Source organism: Pteronotus mesoamericanus, unplaced genomic scaffold (assembly GCF_021234165.1).
Source record: "Pteronotus mesoamericanus isolate MK-2021 breed Mesoamerican mustached bat unplaced genomic scaffold, CSHL_Meso_final contig_164, whole genome shotgun sequence".
NCBI classification, from domain to species: Eukaryota; Metazoa; Chordata; class Mammalia; order Chiroptera; family Mormoopidae; genus Pteronotus; species Pteronotus mesoamericanus.
In genome coordinates, this window is record NW_026555065.1 from 14,875,709 (window position 1) to 14,893,584 (window position 17,876).

Below are 17,876 nucleotides of genomic sequence, written 5' to 3' on the forward strand. Positions count from 1 at the left end.
TATGGAGAGAGATACATTAATTGGTTGCCCCTTGCAAACCAACTGGGGACCTGGCTCCCAACCCAGGCATGTGCCCTGACTGGGAATTGAATCAGCAACCTTTTGGTTCATAGGCCAGCACTCAATCCACTGAGCCCACCAGCCGGGGCTAAAGAAACTTTTACAGTAAAAAATAAATAAATAAATAAAAATAAAAAATACAGCATTCTGAAACTGTTTGAGTAAAATACGCAAAACCATAAAAACCATGCTGAGCTATGCCATCCACTAATTAGCAAGGCTGATCAGGAGAATCTGGTTATAAAAAAGGATGTTCACCATTTCCTTACTCTGTGGATCTCTCCCAAAGAGCTATGAGGCAACTCAATATGCAACATCTTTCCAGTTACCACAGGGCTGTTCTATAGGAAAGGATACTTTAAAAATAAGTCCCACAAAAAGTGTGAAACAAAAATGAAGTATTTCTATAAGTACTAGTTATGTATGTGGAACACTTGTCTCATAAAATGTCCCTTTTGTAAATAAAAAAACAATCCCTAGAGTTAGTGATTTGGCAAAATTTTTCTTGGCTGCAAAATGCCCAGTACTTCAAAGTTTAAATATATTTTCTTTACCACCCCCTCCCCCAATGTTTTCCCAATTAATATTTTAATTAATATAGTCTCCTCAAACCAGTAACATTTTATGGATCCTTTTGTGTGTTCCCATCTCCTAGGAAAAAAGGAAGGTTCACCACAGGGGGCTGTCAACTAATGACTTATTAGCAACCACTTGAGTCCAGTAAAAAGCAAATTAATGGAATTGTGCTTACGCAAATATTAAATTTCAGGCATTTTTGTAATAATTGCTTGAGACAAGTCTGGTTTATACCTGTTCTACTGGAACCCCATAGGTTTTAGTAGTTATCCTGCATTTTTCCATTTTAAAACATTTATTATTATTGTTGTCATTACTAAGTTTAGTAAAGCTCCACTTTGTACTTCCAACTTTAAGATAGTCAGCTTACTAAGTATCCTGAGAGTGTATTTTCTCAACTAAAAATAATATAGTCTGGGAAGAGGACTTCCTGTCAAGATGGCAACATAGGTAAACACAGCCTGCCTCCTCGTACAACCACAACAAAATTACAACTAAAATATAGAAAAACCATCACTCAGAAATGTCAGAAATCTAGTCAAATGGAAGTCTGACGACTATGGAATTAGAGAGAGAAATCACATCCATACAGACTGGTAGGAGGGGCGGGGACGCAGAATGGGCTGGTCCCACACCCAGGAGTAGTGGATAAAACTTCATTCGGGAGGTGCATCTTGGAAGCGAGGAGTCCCAGCCCCACACAGTCCCACCAGTCCAGGGTACCAGTGCCAGGAAGGTAAGTTCCCATAACTTCAGGCTGCAAAAACTAGCAGGGACTGAGTTAGCAGAAGAAACTTCTGAGTCTCAAGCTGTTCCTCTTAAAGAACCCACACAACAGACTTACTCAGACTCACTCTCTCTGAGCTCCAGCACCTGGGTAGAGGCTTGAAAGGCACTGGTGGCATAGAGGGAGAAAGTGAAGTGTCTGGCATCAAGGCGAGAGCTGGGGGCCAGTTATCTCCCAGATAGAAAGGCGGGAAGATGCCAATGTCCTTTTTCTGAGCCCTTGCCCCAGAGAGCCACAGACCCAGCAGGCGGATATCATAACCCAGCCTCCAGCAACCTGGCTGACACTGCTGGCCCCACCGTGGACAAACGCCATCCCACCTACCTCATGGGACCACCCAAATTGTTAACTGTGATTTTTCCATACGAATGGCTGGTCTTGGCTCATGCTTTACAATTTCCTAAATCTTCTCGAATAAGAAACAGCTGGCCTTAGTGAGTCCCCATACCTCATGCAAAGTGGACCCAGGCATAGCACTAGCAGCAGCCAGCCTATATTCACAATTTGGCTCCTCCTGAAAATCTCCAAGCCCAGACAAGTAGCAGCCATCTCAGATTCCTTTATAGCTCAGGCAGGGTGGCCCTAGGTAGAATATAGGTAGGGACTGACCTTGGCCTGCACCACCTGGGAAACCACAGAGCCTGCACACCCAGTGGACAACTACAGGCCACATCAGAGCACCACCACTCTGCCCCTGCACAGCTGATCCTCTACGGAGTGCGGAGGTTGGTGGCTTAGTTGTCATAGATAATCCTTGCAGCTGATTGGCCTGGGTAAATCCCTCCCACTGACCTGCCAACAGCAACCAAGGTTCAACTACAAGATGAGGGTGCACACAAAGACTACACCCTGAGTACCTAGCTTGGGTGGAAGGGGAGGCTGTGCAACTGGACCCTACAAAGACACCTACCAACACTACTAACACAGGGAGTTACAGCTGCTCCACCTAACACACAGAAACAAACACAGTGAGGCTGCCAAAATAAGGAGACAAAGAAAAACAACCCAAATGAAAGAACAGATCAAAACTCCAGAAAGAGTTAAACAAAAGGGAGATGAGCAATCTATCAGATGCAGAGTTCAAAACACTGGTTATAAGGATGCTCAAGGAACTCAGTGAAGACTTCAACAGTATAAAAAGACCCAAGAAACAAAAGATTCACTAGTTAAAGAACAATTTATAGGGAAACAACAGTAGAGTGGATGAAGCTGAAAATCAAATCAATGATTTGGAACATAAGCAATCAAAAAACAACCAATCAAAACAAGAAGAAGAAATAAGAATCCAAGAAAAGGAAGACAGTGTAAGGAGCCTCTAGGACAACATCAAGCATTTCAACATTCACATCATAGGGGTGCCAGAAGAAGAGAAAGAGCAAGAAATTGGAAGTCTATTAGAAAAAAATAATGAAAGAAAACTTCCCTAATTTGGCAAAAGAAATAGACGTGCAAGTCCAGTAAGCATAGGGAGCCCCAAATAAGATTCATGCAAAGAAGCCCACTCCAAGACACATCATAATTAAAACGCCAAAGGTTACAGATAAGGAGAGAATCTTAAAAGCAGCAAGAGAAGTTAGTTTCCTAAGTGGAGTTCCCATAAAACTGTCGGATTGATTTCTCAAAAGATACTTTGCAGGCTAGAAAGGACTGACAAAAAATAGTCAAAGTCATGAAAAGCAGGGACCTACAGCTAAGACTGCTCTACCCTGCAAAGCTATCATTTAGAATCAAAGGGCAGATAAAGGGCTTCCCAGACAAGAAAAAACTAAAGGAGTTCATCATCACCAAACCATTATTATATAAAATGCTAAAGGGACTTATTTAAGAAAAAGAAGATCAGAACCATGAACAATAAAATGGTAATAAATAGCCCTGGCTGATGTGGCTCCGTGGACTGAGCACCAGCCCATGAAACCAAAAAGTTGCTGGTTTGAGTCCAGTGAGTACAAATGCCTGGGTTGCAGGCCACATCCCCAGTTGGGAGTGTGCGAGAGGCAACCAATCAATGATACTTTCCACACTGATGTTCCTCTCCCTCTCTTTCTCCTTCTCCCGCCCCTTTTTGAAAATAAATAAAATCTTTAAAAAGTTAAAAAATAAAATGGCATTAAGTACATATCTATCAACAACTGAATATAAAAGTCAAACTAAGCAAACCAGAACTAGAGACAGAATCATGCATATGGAGAGCGTTTTGGTGGTTGCCAGATGGAGGGGGGTATGGGCGAAGAGGTGAGGGGATTAAAAAGTACAAACAAAAAGTTACAGAATAGCCACAGGGATGTAAAGTACAGTATAGGAAATGGAGTAGCCAAAGAACTTATAGGCACGACCCATGGACATGAACAATGGTGGAGCGACTGCCTGAGGGAGCTGGGGTGCTGGCTGGAGAGGGGCAAAGGGGGAAAAACTGGGGCAACTATAATAGCATAATCAATGAAATATAATAAAAAAAACCGTCTACAGAGCAGAATCAATGGAAGGTATCAGCACTTTCAAATACCATGAACTGCATACTTAAAGAAGGTGGAGTGCAATTTTATGGGAAAACTTAAAAAATTAGATCACAATGAAAAAAAAATACTCCTTTCACAAAAATACCAATGACATATTTGAGAAAAAGGTAATACACTGATAAAAGTATAAGAATATGTACCAAGAGCAATTTTTATTTACCTGATGCGATTTTTAATGTTTGGATAATCAATATCAACATGTTTTTCATGCAGTTTAATATTATTTCTTGAAGTTTATAGTAGTCAAGTGCCACCAACAATGAACTGAACATCAAAGAGTGCTCCAATAAAATTATACTGGAACTAAAAAATCCCTATCACCTAGTGACATTGTAGCCTTTGCACTGTGTAGCCCAACATATTACTCACGTGTTTCTGGTGATGCTGGTGTAAACAAACCTACACCTATTACACTACCAGCTGTATAAAAGTATAGCACATACAATTACATACAGTGCATAAACATTTGATAAAGAAAATGAATGACTATGTTCCTGGTTTATGTGTTTACTATGCTATTTTAGAGTGTATTCTTTCTACTTAAAAAAAGAAAAGGTTTGCTGTAAAACAGTATGCAGTGCTACGCTTCATCCATCTTGTATTTACTGCATCTCTTGATGGCATCATTTTTTCTCGTGCTTGATTTAATCAAGTGTTCTGTACCGTAACATGCTATATAGGCTTGTAGCCTAGAAGCAAGGCTAAATCACACGGCATAGGTGAGGAGTAGGCTGTACCCGCTAGGTTTGTGTATGTATACTCTGTGATGTTCACATAATGATGAAATTGCCTAATGATGCATTTCTCAGAACTTATCCCCATTGTTAAGCAGTACATGACTGTATATAATAAAACCAATTTCTTAGTCAATAAGTATTTTTAAAAATACTTATTATTTTGAGCATCTCTTTCCTTTACTGTCTAAAGTATCCCAGCCTAGGCCATAAATTCAATGGTTATTCAACTAAGAAGGCACTGTAATGGACAATATGCTAGGATTCAGATATTAGGAACAAAGGCAATATATATATTATAAATATAAAATAAGTATTTTTTATATATATGTATTCTTACCCAGGTTCTATAGGTGAGAAACATGACATTCCTTGGAGTGACTAAAATAGTTAACCCCAAAAGATCATTCTTTAATCCAAAGTAAAATCTGTCATACAAAGTACCTTTATATACTTTTGCTTAAAAAATAAAATGCCTATGACTGTACTGCCTGTCTTCAGAAAGAGGACATTACTAGCACCCTCGTGTTCCCCTTGCCAGCGGCATCTCCCTCCCCCAAAGTAGCAGCCACTGTACTGAATTTTGAATTACTTATTCTCTGGCTTTCCTCTACAGTTTTGCCTTAAATGTACATATCCTTAACAGTTTTAATTTTACCCTTTGTTTTGCACTTTATATAAATGGGCTCATATAATATGTATCCTTCTATGACTTGCTTTTTTCATTTGATTGTTTTGAGCTGATACCTAAAGCTGTACTTCTTTCATTTTCATTTCTAATGGTATTCAATTAGTATAGTATTCATAATATACATGAATATTTGAGTGTTTTGTAGTCTTCCTCCTCTCTATTTTTCTGCCATAAACAATCTTGTTACCTATTTCCTGGTATACATGTGCGAGAGTTTCTCATAGTTATTCAAACATAGGAATGTGATTACTAGGAAAGGGTATGCTTATACTTGACTTTACTAGCTAATGTCAAACTATTTTCAAAGTGGTTTTACCAACTTACAGTCCTAGAAGATTCAGTACATGATAATTTAGATTGTTCATCCTTTGTAATTGATGGTATTAACAGGTTGGTTTTTTTGTTGTTGTTGTTTTTGTTGGCCATTCTGGTGAATGTGAAATTATATTTATTGTGGTTTTAATTTGCATTTTGCTGAATTATGCTAAGGCTGAGCATCTTTTCAGATGTTCATTCATTGGCTAACGGTGTTCCTTATGCTGTTCTGTGAAGAATCTGTTGCCCATTTTTTAAAATTGTTTATTTATTTTTTTAAACAGATGCTCTTTTACATTCTGGATACTAATTTTTTACATTCTGGATACTAATTTTTATCAGTTATATATATATATATATATATAAAAACTTTAATTTTCTTTCAACTCAGCTTTTCATGAGAATGTTTTTAAGCGTTCTGTATTTTTTTAAGGAATTGGCTTTTTTTTTTCTCTTTACAAAGCAGTAGAATGCCATTTCAGATTCATATAATGAGATTTTGCCAAGGGGCAAGAAATTCCAAATAAACTAAAGTGTCCCAGAAGCTTCAATGAAAAGAAAACAACTGGTGCTCATTCTGTCTAAAGTCACGGAAAACTAAACAGTCGCATTCTTTCATCAGGTGTTCGTTCACATTCTCAGATTCTCTAACTTGATTATACCTTCTCTCTACACTCTCCTCTTCTACTGAGGAATGTCTTTATACTGAAAATGTTTCAACTGTGGTACGAGAGGCTCAAACTCCTCAGGAAGGGAAACTCTGGAAACAGGGCTTTGCTTCGCTTTCTGTCCTAGGGAGAACCTGTCCTTGCTTGCTTGTGCTCTGACATCTGTCTACTGGAAGGGGAACAAATTCTGATTGACGGAGAAGTGAATCCTATGTGCTAGAAAAGTATTTTAAATCTATCCTGTGCCTACAGGAACTTTTTAAGATCCCTAAGCTAACGTAAACTACAATTAAAGAAAAAAGTAACAAAGAATTTAGACAGCACAGGAATAGCTGTTTGTTTTTTTTTTAAGTATTATATTCTCAGTCACTTAAAAAATATACATGCAAGTAGTCTGTATATAAGTAAAATTAGTTTTGCCAGTAAGTTAGGAAGCAGAAAATTTTTAAATTTGAAATTCTGTTATGTTCAGACTTTAATTCTTCGCCCTTATTCACTTCTTGGAGTAGCATTTTTCAAGTTTTAGAAATCCCTGCGGAGGCTTCTTGAGATCCAGATTCCTGTCCCCACCCTCATTCTCCTGACTGACAGGTTCGAGGCAGGGCTGAGGATACTCCCAGGTGGCCTATGTCTGGAACTGCACTGTGAGAGCCACTGCTCTAGAAAGCTTACATCATGTCGCCTCTGATAACTAGGTCCACACTCTTGTGGCAGTCTATCTGGTCCTACTCACAGGCTAAAAAACTTGGTTAAAATAGTCCCCAAAGTCTATAGGATCTGTTGCCCCAGTATGCTTTCCTTTTTGCTCTGCCACTGCTTCACCTGACTTTAGTTAGTGGGGGCTACACTTGGGAAAATCGGGAAATTCCTGAAACATTCTGGGCAAAAACTCTTCATCCCATTAACCAACGTCCTTTTCATGTATTACTTATCTCTAGAGTCCTCTTTATTTTTCACACTAGACTTCCAAGACCCTGACAGTTTTCAGATGGGTTCTCAGCAATCTCATTTCACTGAGACATTAAAAATTTTAGCTTCATATTTGAATAATTTTAAAACGATGAAGCTATATCCTACTAGGGTGTCCAACCCATGGCCTGTGGGCTGTATGGGGCCCAGGATGGCTATGAATCTGGTCTGACATAAAATCATAAATTTACTTAAAATCTTTTTTTGCTCATTGGATTTAGTTTGTGTATTTAATGTGTGGCTCAAAACAACTCTTCTTCCACACAGTGTGGCCCAGAGATGCCAAAAGGTTGGACAACCCTGTTGGACCTTCCACTCTCATATTTTTCTTAGAGAGAATGAGGTCTTGACACTGACTATATTAAAAAAACAACAACAAAAAACAACAAACCCAACTGGAATCACATGATTCAAAGATATATTCTCTCATTACATGAGGTGTTACTTCCATTTCATCACTACTTCAAGAGGGCAGGCTTGGGGTCTTCAGACCCTCCTCTGTTCTTTCTTTAACAAATGCATGTGACATTGTTCTCTGGTACAAAAACCTTCTATAAGATTCATAAAACCTACAGCAGGGTTAGGCAAACAACAGCGTTAGTAGGCAAAATTTTGCCTGCCACTTCTTTCTGTAAATGATGTTTTACTGGAACACAGTCACATTCATTCATGTATGTATGTCCATAGCTGCTCTTTATGTTAAAATGACAAAGTTACGTAAGTGCAACAGAGACAGATGGTCTGCAAAACCTAAAATATTCCCTATCTGATCCTTACAGAAAAAAGTGGCAAACCCCTGACTTACAAGATAAAGTCCAAGTTCCTCAGCATAAAATACAAAGCTCACAACCTGGTCCTAGGTAGCTTTCCAATATTATCTCTAGCTGTTCCCCAATCACACAGCCTATATTCCAAATATAAAATTTTTAGGTCTCTATACCTTTATTTTTGTTTCCTCTCCCTAGAATGAAGGCATTCTTTCTCATCTACCTCTGCCCTCAATCAAACCCGTACACATACCTCAAGGCCTAGCTGAAGTGTTGACAAGGATGTGGAGCAACTGAAACTCATAAATTGCTGATGAAGTGCAAATTGATTCAAACACTTCAGAAAACTATTTAGCAGTATGTACTAAAACTAAACAACTCATACCATAATGACACAGCAATTTCACTCCTAGCTATATGCCCAAGAGAAATGCTTATTTATGTTAGTAAAATAAGCTGTAAAAAGTGCTCACTGCAGCTTTATCCATAATATCCCCAAACTGAAAATGACTAAAATGTCCATTACAGAAGACACAAATGAATTGTGGAAGTCATAAGTAGAATATTACATAGTAATAAAGAACAACTACTGATAAGTGCAAAAACATGAATGAATCTCACATGTATTATATTGAAAGGAATATAAAAAGCTAGACATAAAAGCATACTACATGTTTTCATGTTCATAAAATTCAAGAACAGGCAAAACTAACCTATGGGAAATAGCTTTTAGGAGGTGTTGATAAAGCAGGGACATCAGAGAACATCCTGGGGTGATGAAAATGTGCTGTATCTTAAACTGGGTTGTAATTACACAAGTATATACATATATAAAAAATTTATTAAGCTGCCCACTAAGATTTTTTCCCTTTACTCTAAATTATGCCTCAGGAAAATTTTAAGTACACTAAGTCCTCACCTAATGTCATCAATAACTTCTGAGACTTTAAGCAAAACTACATATAATGAAATCAATTTTACCAATAGACTAATTGATATAAACAAGAGTGAAGTTTTTACATTACCTTCTCAGTGTTATAAGGGAAACAATGTTGAATAAAAAAAGTCATACAAGGATGTGCTGTATATGCTTGCATTGTGCAATTAATTATATGTATTTAATGCTGAAAATTAAAGTCCCCACAAACATAGAAAAGGATAATTTTTTCTGCAGCTATTTTAACAAGTCATAAAAAAACCCCAAAAAACCCAACAATTTGCCTTTGCAAGCCAATCAATTACCTTCAGCCTCTTACTTCCAAAGGTCTGCCAATTAGGAACAGATTCACTTCGGTAAACACTACTCTAAGTGGCAGCTAACTAATCAACAGACTCACCAAAATAATCACGCTTCTACAGTGGTGTCACTATGGCCTTGAAAACTTTGCCAGTCGGGGAATTCCACATTTCCCAAAAAACCCTCTACAAGAAATTGATCATCTCTGCTCAGAGAGAGTGTGCCTAACCAGCATAGCTCTCCCTTTGTTTTTTGTTTGTTTTTTTTTTCAGATTTTGACTATCGGCTGGTAGTCTCATTATCCTTCCATGGCAAAGACAACTTTTAGTGATCATGTAAGTTTACCTTTAAATGAAAGTATTTCAATGTTGATATATGCTAGATAATAGTAGTTAGAATCAAAATATTCCCTCTAGATAAATATCCATGTAATCTTTTGAACTGGTTATGGTTCACCATCCAATAACTTCCTAAGTATCTGCTTCAATCTGCTTTAGTTAAAAACTTCAAATCAACATTCCTTTTTTTGTTTGTTTGTTTGTTTGGATCTGGTTTCAGAATTAATCTGGAAACATTTTTAAAATAAGTGATCTCTGCCTGGAGATTTTAACATGTAAAAGCATCTAAATACTCTCTTCTTCAATGTTAGGCTTCGGTTTCATCTCCGCTGGTTTGAGAAACATTCTTTGATGCAGAAAGCTGGAGTAAAGAAAGTTACCTGTCTATTCCTGGCCCTGTTAAAGAGTACAAATATCTGTCAGTGATAGTATGTAGCAGATTCCTCAAGTGCAAGGAAGTTTTAAGTCTCATAAGGTCATTTCCTTTTTACAAGTTTATGATTCTAGATAACAGGAATTACAACCAAAAAATGTACTCTGTGTCCACCGCATCCAACACATAATGCACATGGTATTTACTTTTAAAAAATGAAAACCACTTTATTTTAACTGTATATAATACGTATTTTATAGTAAAGACAGCTTTTAATGGAAATAAATTGGATGCTAAATCTATCCTTCTGTTTGGTTCACTGACTCTTCTATACAATGATGCCTAAAAGACAGTACATTAAATAATGATTTTTGTGGAATTCTTGGGCAATCTGAGTGAGGCAGTTGCTCTGTGTACAGAATTTGAGAAAATGGTGGTTGATTATGTTGTGTAAGTTTCATGGAAACTAAATCCAAGTATAAGATTAGCTCAGTAGCCTTGTCTTTCCTGCCATTGCTACTGACAACGTCTTGAATTTTTAAAAAATGAGATCTATAGCTCCCCAAAGCATAAGGTAGGAAAATAAGAATCTGAAGTCTCAGGGCAGTGCAGAAAAACTTATTAGGGCCTAGACAAAGAAGAGATTTAATTGGGAGCCAGAAGAGATTTAACTGGAAGCAAGTTACTGAGGGCAACTTTTAAAAAAAATTTTGTTTTAAATTAACTCTCACCCAAGGATATTGTTTACTGATTTTTGAGAGAGGAAATGGGGAAGAGGGAGGCAGGGGGAGGGAAGTGGCGGGGGGAGGGAAGTGGGGGAGAGAGACAGAAACATCAATCAGTTGCTTCTCCAACCAACCAAGCCCTGGCCAGGGCACTGAGGGCAACCTTTAGGTAGAAAGCAGCCAAGTCATATCTGTGACTATTACAAGAAAACAGTTACCACGTTACTCATACCACTCCAAAAACATTTTTTCAATAAGATTGTACAGAGAGACTTTATGGCTCCCCTGTGAGTACCCCACTTCCTTTTCTGGCTCAAAGCAGCCAAAGCAGCACCTAGTCCTGGCTGACTCCTCTTTTTATTCCTTTTGGTGGAGTTGCAGCATCAGAGATACAAGGTAAGGTCAGAGGGGAGCGCTGACGCATAGCAAAGACCAAAGACAGATGTTGTGTTGCAAGAGCCACACCTTTAACACACCCAGTTTTTTAGTACCAAATGTTTTTCGATCTTCTCCTTTTCTCTCTTTTTTTTAGTTTGTTTAATAGATTGGGTATATTAGGAAATGCTGAAGCTTTTCTAAAACTTGTTACAAACAAAAAATTCTTAATATAGAAATGACATCATATGAGTGAAATCTCCCAGGGTGATAAGGTTACAGAACTCTTTTATCTCTGCTGGTTAACCTAAAAGAGACTTCTACCAGTCACACGGTGGACAAAACCAAACATGCTATGAGGTGACTTGCAAGGAAAGCTTATCATTGCTCAGCCATCAGGCAAAATGCTGAATCCATTCCAAGTATATAATGGAGACTAATCTGACGATTTTCTTTTTCTCTCCCAAAGGGACTGGTATGACTCATTCTTCCTTTTGCAAGAATTTTCTTAATCCACTAAGTTAGTAAGCATTTGACTAAGCACAAAATCCTAAAATAAACTAGGTTAGGTCTAAAAGAAACCATGCTAAAAGCAAGCTGAACTTTATGCAGTAAACCAAAGGTTACTCACCGGTAATGAGAGTTTCATCTATTGTGAATTTCTGGGCTTCAGATCAGATTTTCTCTTTAATTCTGAAAAACTCTCCTTTTTCAAACTTACCAATTTCCCCACCTTCAAATCAATATACATATGTATATTTGTATACATTTATCAAGTGTCTCTTTCATTTAATGTACTGCTCTGGGGGAGAAGGGGCACTGGACTGGAGGGATGAGGCATGGGGAGAGGGAAGGGACCACGGGAATGAGAGGAAAAGAATTTGAGAAAATTGCATAGAATAGATTCTTGTTTTAGGTCCCCTCTTTCTCAAACTGGAATTTAAGAGATCGCAAGAATCAAAGATATGGCACAAACAAGGAACAGAGAGTATAATAGAGAACTGCAGATTTGATGTTAAATGTAAGAACAAACCTAATGCTTTTCAATTTTCTTTTGAAACACTTTCTCTCTCTGTCAGTTTACAAAAGTGGTGACCAGAAAAGCTGGGCACTTAGTGAAAATAAACTTCATTCTCCCTCAGACCTTCTCCTGTCACCTTTCGTCATTAGAGAAGAGCCTGAGTGACACACTGAGCAGAATCAGCACTGGGGCGCCTGCACTTTCTCCAGTTCCTTTTTACAGCCATGGGTTTGCAGAACCCTACTCTCTAGCAATTCCATATGTCAACATTTTTATCACAATAAAAATTAAGAACTGCATCATTATTCAACTGAAAATAAACTGTGTTTATTTAGAAAAATATACTTCCAAATGAGGAAACAGGGGGGGTGGGGGGTCAACTATTCTGAACATGCGTGTAGATGAAGATGTACAGGATTGAAGTCAGCAATACTTGCAGATCTGATTACTTACAGTTAATAAAGCATCAAATATTTCGTATGAAAGCTGTCCTAGCATTCTATAGACTTTAAAAAAGTAACATTTTGGTAAAACATGGAAGAAAGTGCCCTAAGTGATTATAAGAACTAATCTAAACCACCAAAATAAGCCCACAAGATGTGGAAAACGTTTGGATATTTTTAATATGAAGATTTATCAAATCAACGCTCATAAAATAAATACTAATGTACACACAGTCGTATATAGCTACTACTGTCACATGTGTGTACTGAGTTATTTGTTTATAACTAACTGCACAACCCTGGCCAAAACGTGGATAACCATTGAAAATAAAAAGCCCGTACAGCATCTCCCTATCCTGTGTCATTCTACTAACGGTTTAATTCTTCCAGTCCAAGCCTTATGAACCAACAATCTTTCTTTAATAAAATGCATTCTTTGTAATAAAATTCAACCTTTACCCTTTTGGGGCGGAGGATGGGTCTGGTTAGACTGTAATGGAAATAAGATAGCAGCAAGTTTTAAACAATTAAGGGGAAAGCCTACAGTCTTAAAAAATGAAAAGTTCTAAATTTTAGCTAGCTATAACTGAAGCCCTTTTCCTTTGCTAAAATAAGGAGAATCCTCTGTATCTTTAGACTGCCTGATTAACACTTCTGATTCCGCCCCGAACAAACTGTGACAAACTTAAGCACCTAACAGAATTCAATTCTCACTCAAAAGGAAAAACAAAATCCAGAAGGAACACCAGAATTCTTCAGGAGAAAAAAGCCTAGCACTGAACTGGGCGGGGGCGGGTGTCAGCAGATCTATGCAATTATAGGCTCTGTGACTGTGAGCAAGTCACTTCACTTCTCAGCTTCCTGGGCTACTTGAGGAACAGCCAAAACACAGCCCGGGTTCTGAAAGGAGATTCCTCCACGTCCACGACAAGACACTGTGCATCAAACAGCCTTTCCCCAGTAGGTACCGATTCTGCCTTAGTCCTCAGGCAGGCACTATCTAACAGATGAGAGAGAAGATGCAAAGGGATGAAGCTTGTTCATTTTTGTTGTAGCCCTGGGCTCAGTGGACTCAGGTCTCTCTTTTATCTCAAAGTCTATGATCTTAAGAAAACACTATTTAAAATACCAAGACGTATTTCACAGATACATAACATTTCAAAAATTTATATGGAAACATAAACAACCCCGAACAGCTGCAGCAATTTTGAGAAAGAAGAGCAAAGTAGGAGGGATCACAATACCTGACATGAAATTATATTACAAGGCCACTGTAATCAAAACAGTCTGGTACTGGCATGAGAACACACACATAAATCAATGGAACAAAATAGAAAGCTTAGAAATAAACTCATGTCTCTATGGTCAATTAATATCTGACAAAGGGAGCATGAGCATAAAATGGAGTAAAAATAGCCTCTTCAACAAATGGTGTTGGGAGAGCTGGACAGCTGTATGCAAAAAAATGAAATTTGAGCACCAACTTACAACATACACAAACATAAACTCAAGATGGATAAAAGACTTAAATGTAAGTCATGACACCACAGAAGTCCTAGAGAACATAGGCAGGGAACTCTCAGATATTCCATGCAACAATATTTTCACCGATATGTCCCCTAGAGCAAGGGACATAAAGGAAAGAATAAATATATGGAATTTCATCACAGTAAGAAGCTTCTGCACAACTTAAAAAAATCAGCAAAATGAAAAGGGAACCAACTGTATGGGAAAATATATTTGCCAATGATACCTCAGAGGAGGGTTTGATCTCCAAAATATATGAAGAACTCACACGACTCCATTCCAAGAAGACAATCAATTAAAAAATAGGCAAAGGACCTGAAGAGACACTGCTCCAAGGAGGACATACACAGGGCCCAGAGACAAATAAGGATGCTCAGCATCACTAGCCATCAGAGAGATGCAAATTGAAACCACAATGAGATACCACTTCACACCAGTGAGAATGACCATCATAAACAAACCGGCAAACAACAAGTGCTGGCAGAGTTGTGGAGAAAAGGGAACACTAGTACACTGTTGGTGGGAATGTGGACTGGTGTAGCCACTGTGGAAAAGAGTTTGGAATTTCCTCAAAAAGCTAAAAATGGAACTGCTTTTTGACCCAGAAATTCCACTGCTGGGATTATACCCTAAGAACCCCAAAACGCCAATTCAAAAGAACCTATGCACTCCAATGTTCACAGTAGCACAATTTGCAATAGTCAAGTGCTGGAAGCAGCCTAAGTGCCCATCAGTAAATGTGGATCAGAAAACTACAGTACATTTACACAGTGGAATACTACGCAGCAGAAAGAGTTACTATCTTTTGCAACAGCACGGATGGAACTGGAACGCATTATGCTAAATGAAATAAGCCAGGAGGTGAAAGATAAATACCATATGATCTCACTTATAAGTGAAACCTAATCAACAAAACAAACAAGCAAGCAAAATATAACCAGTGACATTGAAATAAAAAATAAACTGACTGTAAAGGGGGAGGGGACGGGGGGGTGGTAATGGGGGAAAAGAAGGGGAAGGGTCAAGGAACATGTATACATGTATAGAGGACCCATGGACAAAGCCAAAGTGGAGAAGGGTTGAGGGTGGGAGGTGGAGGTGGAGGTGGGTGGGGCGGGGGAAAGTGGTGGCAGGAAAAATGGTGATAACTGTACTAAAAAATAAAATAAAATAAAAAAAGAAAAACAACAAAAAAGAAAACACTATTTAACCCAATATTATGGGGGGGGGGATGCTAATTTACCCTCATCATTGCTAAGATGAACGATACTTAAGCAGAAAGGAAAAATATGAAAGTTGAATCATGCTAGGAAAGCACAAAAACAATAACATGAACTACTTCAGGAAGGTGACTTGAAAAACCAAAATAGATTAAACAACAAAAAAAGTTAACAGTCAAGTCAAACATGGGCCTATGTTGTTAAGTACTTAAAAAAAAAAAGGGTTAAAGTTGAATGACCATATTAATAAATGCTTTCCTGAAAAGTCACTAAAAAAAGCAAATTTCTATAGATCATTTCCTATTTTCCCATAATAAAATCAGAAATGTTTTTATGAAAACACGAATTCTCATTACATCATAAATCATAGAAATGAATGCAAAAAAATCACAAAATTAGATATAAATTTTATTAATACAGTAAAAATACTCAAGAGCTATTTTATTTCTACCTTGTTTTTTATTTTTTCTCTTTTTAAAATGAATTTAAAAGCATCTAAATATTCTCTTTAATTAAATTTGAAAACCAAGACATTCGAGAATAGGACAGTACTGGAAGATATTAGAAAAAAACTTTAAAATAAGAAAAACAGAGTTGGAATTTAGAATGAGATCTTTCAGAAACTGGCTTCACAGAGGGTTAAGTTTCAAATAATGATAACCTAAGGAATTTTAGAGGCGCCACCCAACCCCATTATGTATCTACATCCATTCCTCAAATCTGACCCACTTTTCTCTATTATCACAAGAAATGCAATGACCCCTAAGATCCTTCCAAATCTAAAAATCTAAGATCACTCAACATTTAAAACATGCCCTGGGAATGACTCTGAAAGGATTCACAGAACCAGAGAGAAGCTGGAGAGCTGAAGATATAGGGAGAGTATTCACTCAGTGTTCACTATATATTATCTAATGGTCTTATGAGTTTTGGATTGTGCACATTTAGTTTACTTTTTAATTTAAAGAACTCAATTGCTTGCTGCATTCTGACACTGTATGAAAAAACGGTAACAAAAATCATTTCTGACTTTTGAATTACACATGCCACACACAAATACCGGTAATAGCAAAAAGTGCTTTGATGAAAAAGCAAAAGAAAAAGCATTAGCTATCAAAGAGCCCTTTGAAAAGAATTTCAGGGTGTTGAACACACAGTATAGTGTACAGCTGATGTGCTGCAGAACTGTGTACCTAAACCTGTATAATTTTGTTAACCAGTGTCGCTTCAATAAACTCAATAAAAAGGAAAAGAATTTCAGAACATTTATTAAGAAAAAGACAATCTATGAGACAAACAGCAAAACTCATTTCAAGTGATACATAACTATATATTCTCCCAAGTGCCGCAGCTTAGGGCCAAACACCCTATATAATTGAAACTTAGGCCCTCTTAGCACTGTGATATTTTAAATATTGGATCCTGGTACCTGAGTTGATTGTATTTTTTTTTTCCTGGTTGTGAGAAGAGAAATAAAAAAAGATTATCAACCCTCCCTCCCCACAAAGAAACTCTGAAACTGGGATTGGGGCCAGTTTGGGGGTGCTTTTTCCTTTTCCCTAAGAAAACATCAAAAGAAGTAACTTTAATTTTTCTGATGTTCTGAGCAGGCCTGCAAAGCCTCGTGTCTCTGGATTCTGCCCCTTCCCAGAATCGGTTCCAATACCTAGTAAAATTTCTGGAACCCCATAAAGAGAGGAAGTAAAAACAATGCTTTACCCAACTCTCTCCCCAGGGACAAACTTCTGGCCTGACTCAAGCTCATGCTTTCCTGCTCTAAAGATCTTGATCATAGTCATCTGACTATGCTTCCTGAAACAGGCCTTTTATATTTCATTCCTTAGTTTAGAAATTTTTCTTATTTGTTAGGCGTTTGTATTTTGACAGTTTCTCAGGTGATCCAGATAAAACTCCACCTTCTTACTTTCTTACAACAACAATTAGTTGCAGGAATCCTCTGCGCTAAACCCCTGGCTTCTTCCAGCTCTCAAGAACACCCTAGGTTCACCTTCACGCCTTCACCTCATTTGTTTCCAACAATGCTGTGCACTTCTCTTCAACCACCCTCCCTACCCCCGTGCCCAAATTTCATCTATCTTACACACACTCCACACACCCTTCAAAGACTAGCTCAACTACATTCTTCTCCAAAGCCGTTCCTAGCTCCTCCAACCCTAACTAATGACTCTTTTCTACTTGGAAGGTTACAATGCTCAGGGTGCACCGCACCATTTTGTCCCAATACTTGATTCAGGCGTCTGGTGCCCTAACTGGTATGGCTGCATGCTCCTCATTGGACCATGCCTCACTCCTACGTAGTGAAGGCATTTTGTACACACCTTCAGAGAAGCAGCACACTTGTGACTTTCAGGTGTAACACTGGTTTCACTCTAAACAACCTCACAGACCTGGGGACATATATGGCAATTAAATTAATTTTCAGGCTAACATGGACAAGCAGTTATGTTTGAAGAGACACCTGCCTACAATTTGCATGTGTCTTGGTATCTCACATGGGATGTGGGCAATACAGA

The 17,876-nt window shown here is 37.9% G+C and overlaps 1 protein-coding gene across 1 annotated transcript in view; it reads right to left on the reverse strand.

Annotated features, from left to right (window-relative positions):
* Positions 1 to 17,876, reverse strand: part of TMOD3 (tropomodulin 3) — a 67,634-nt gene that overhangs the window by 40,116 nt on the left and 9,642 nt on the right. The gene's annotated exons all lie outside the window — the stretch shown is intronic.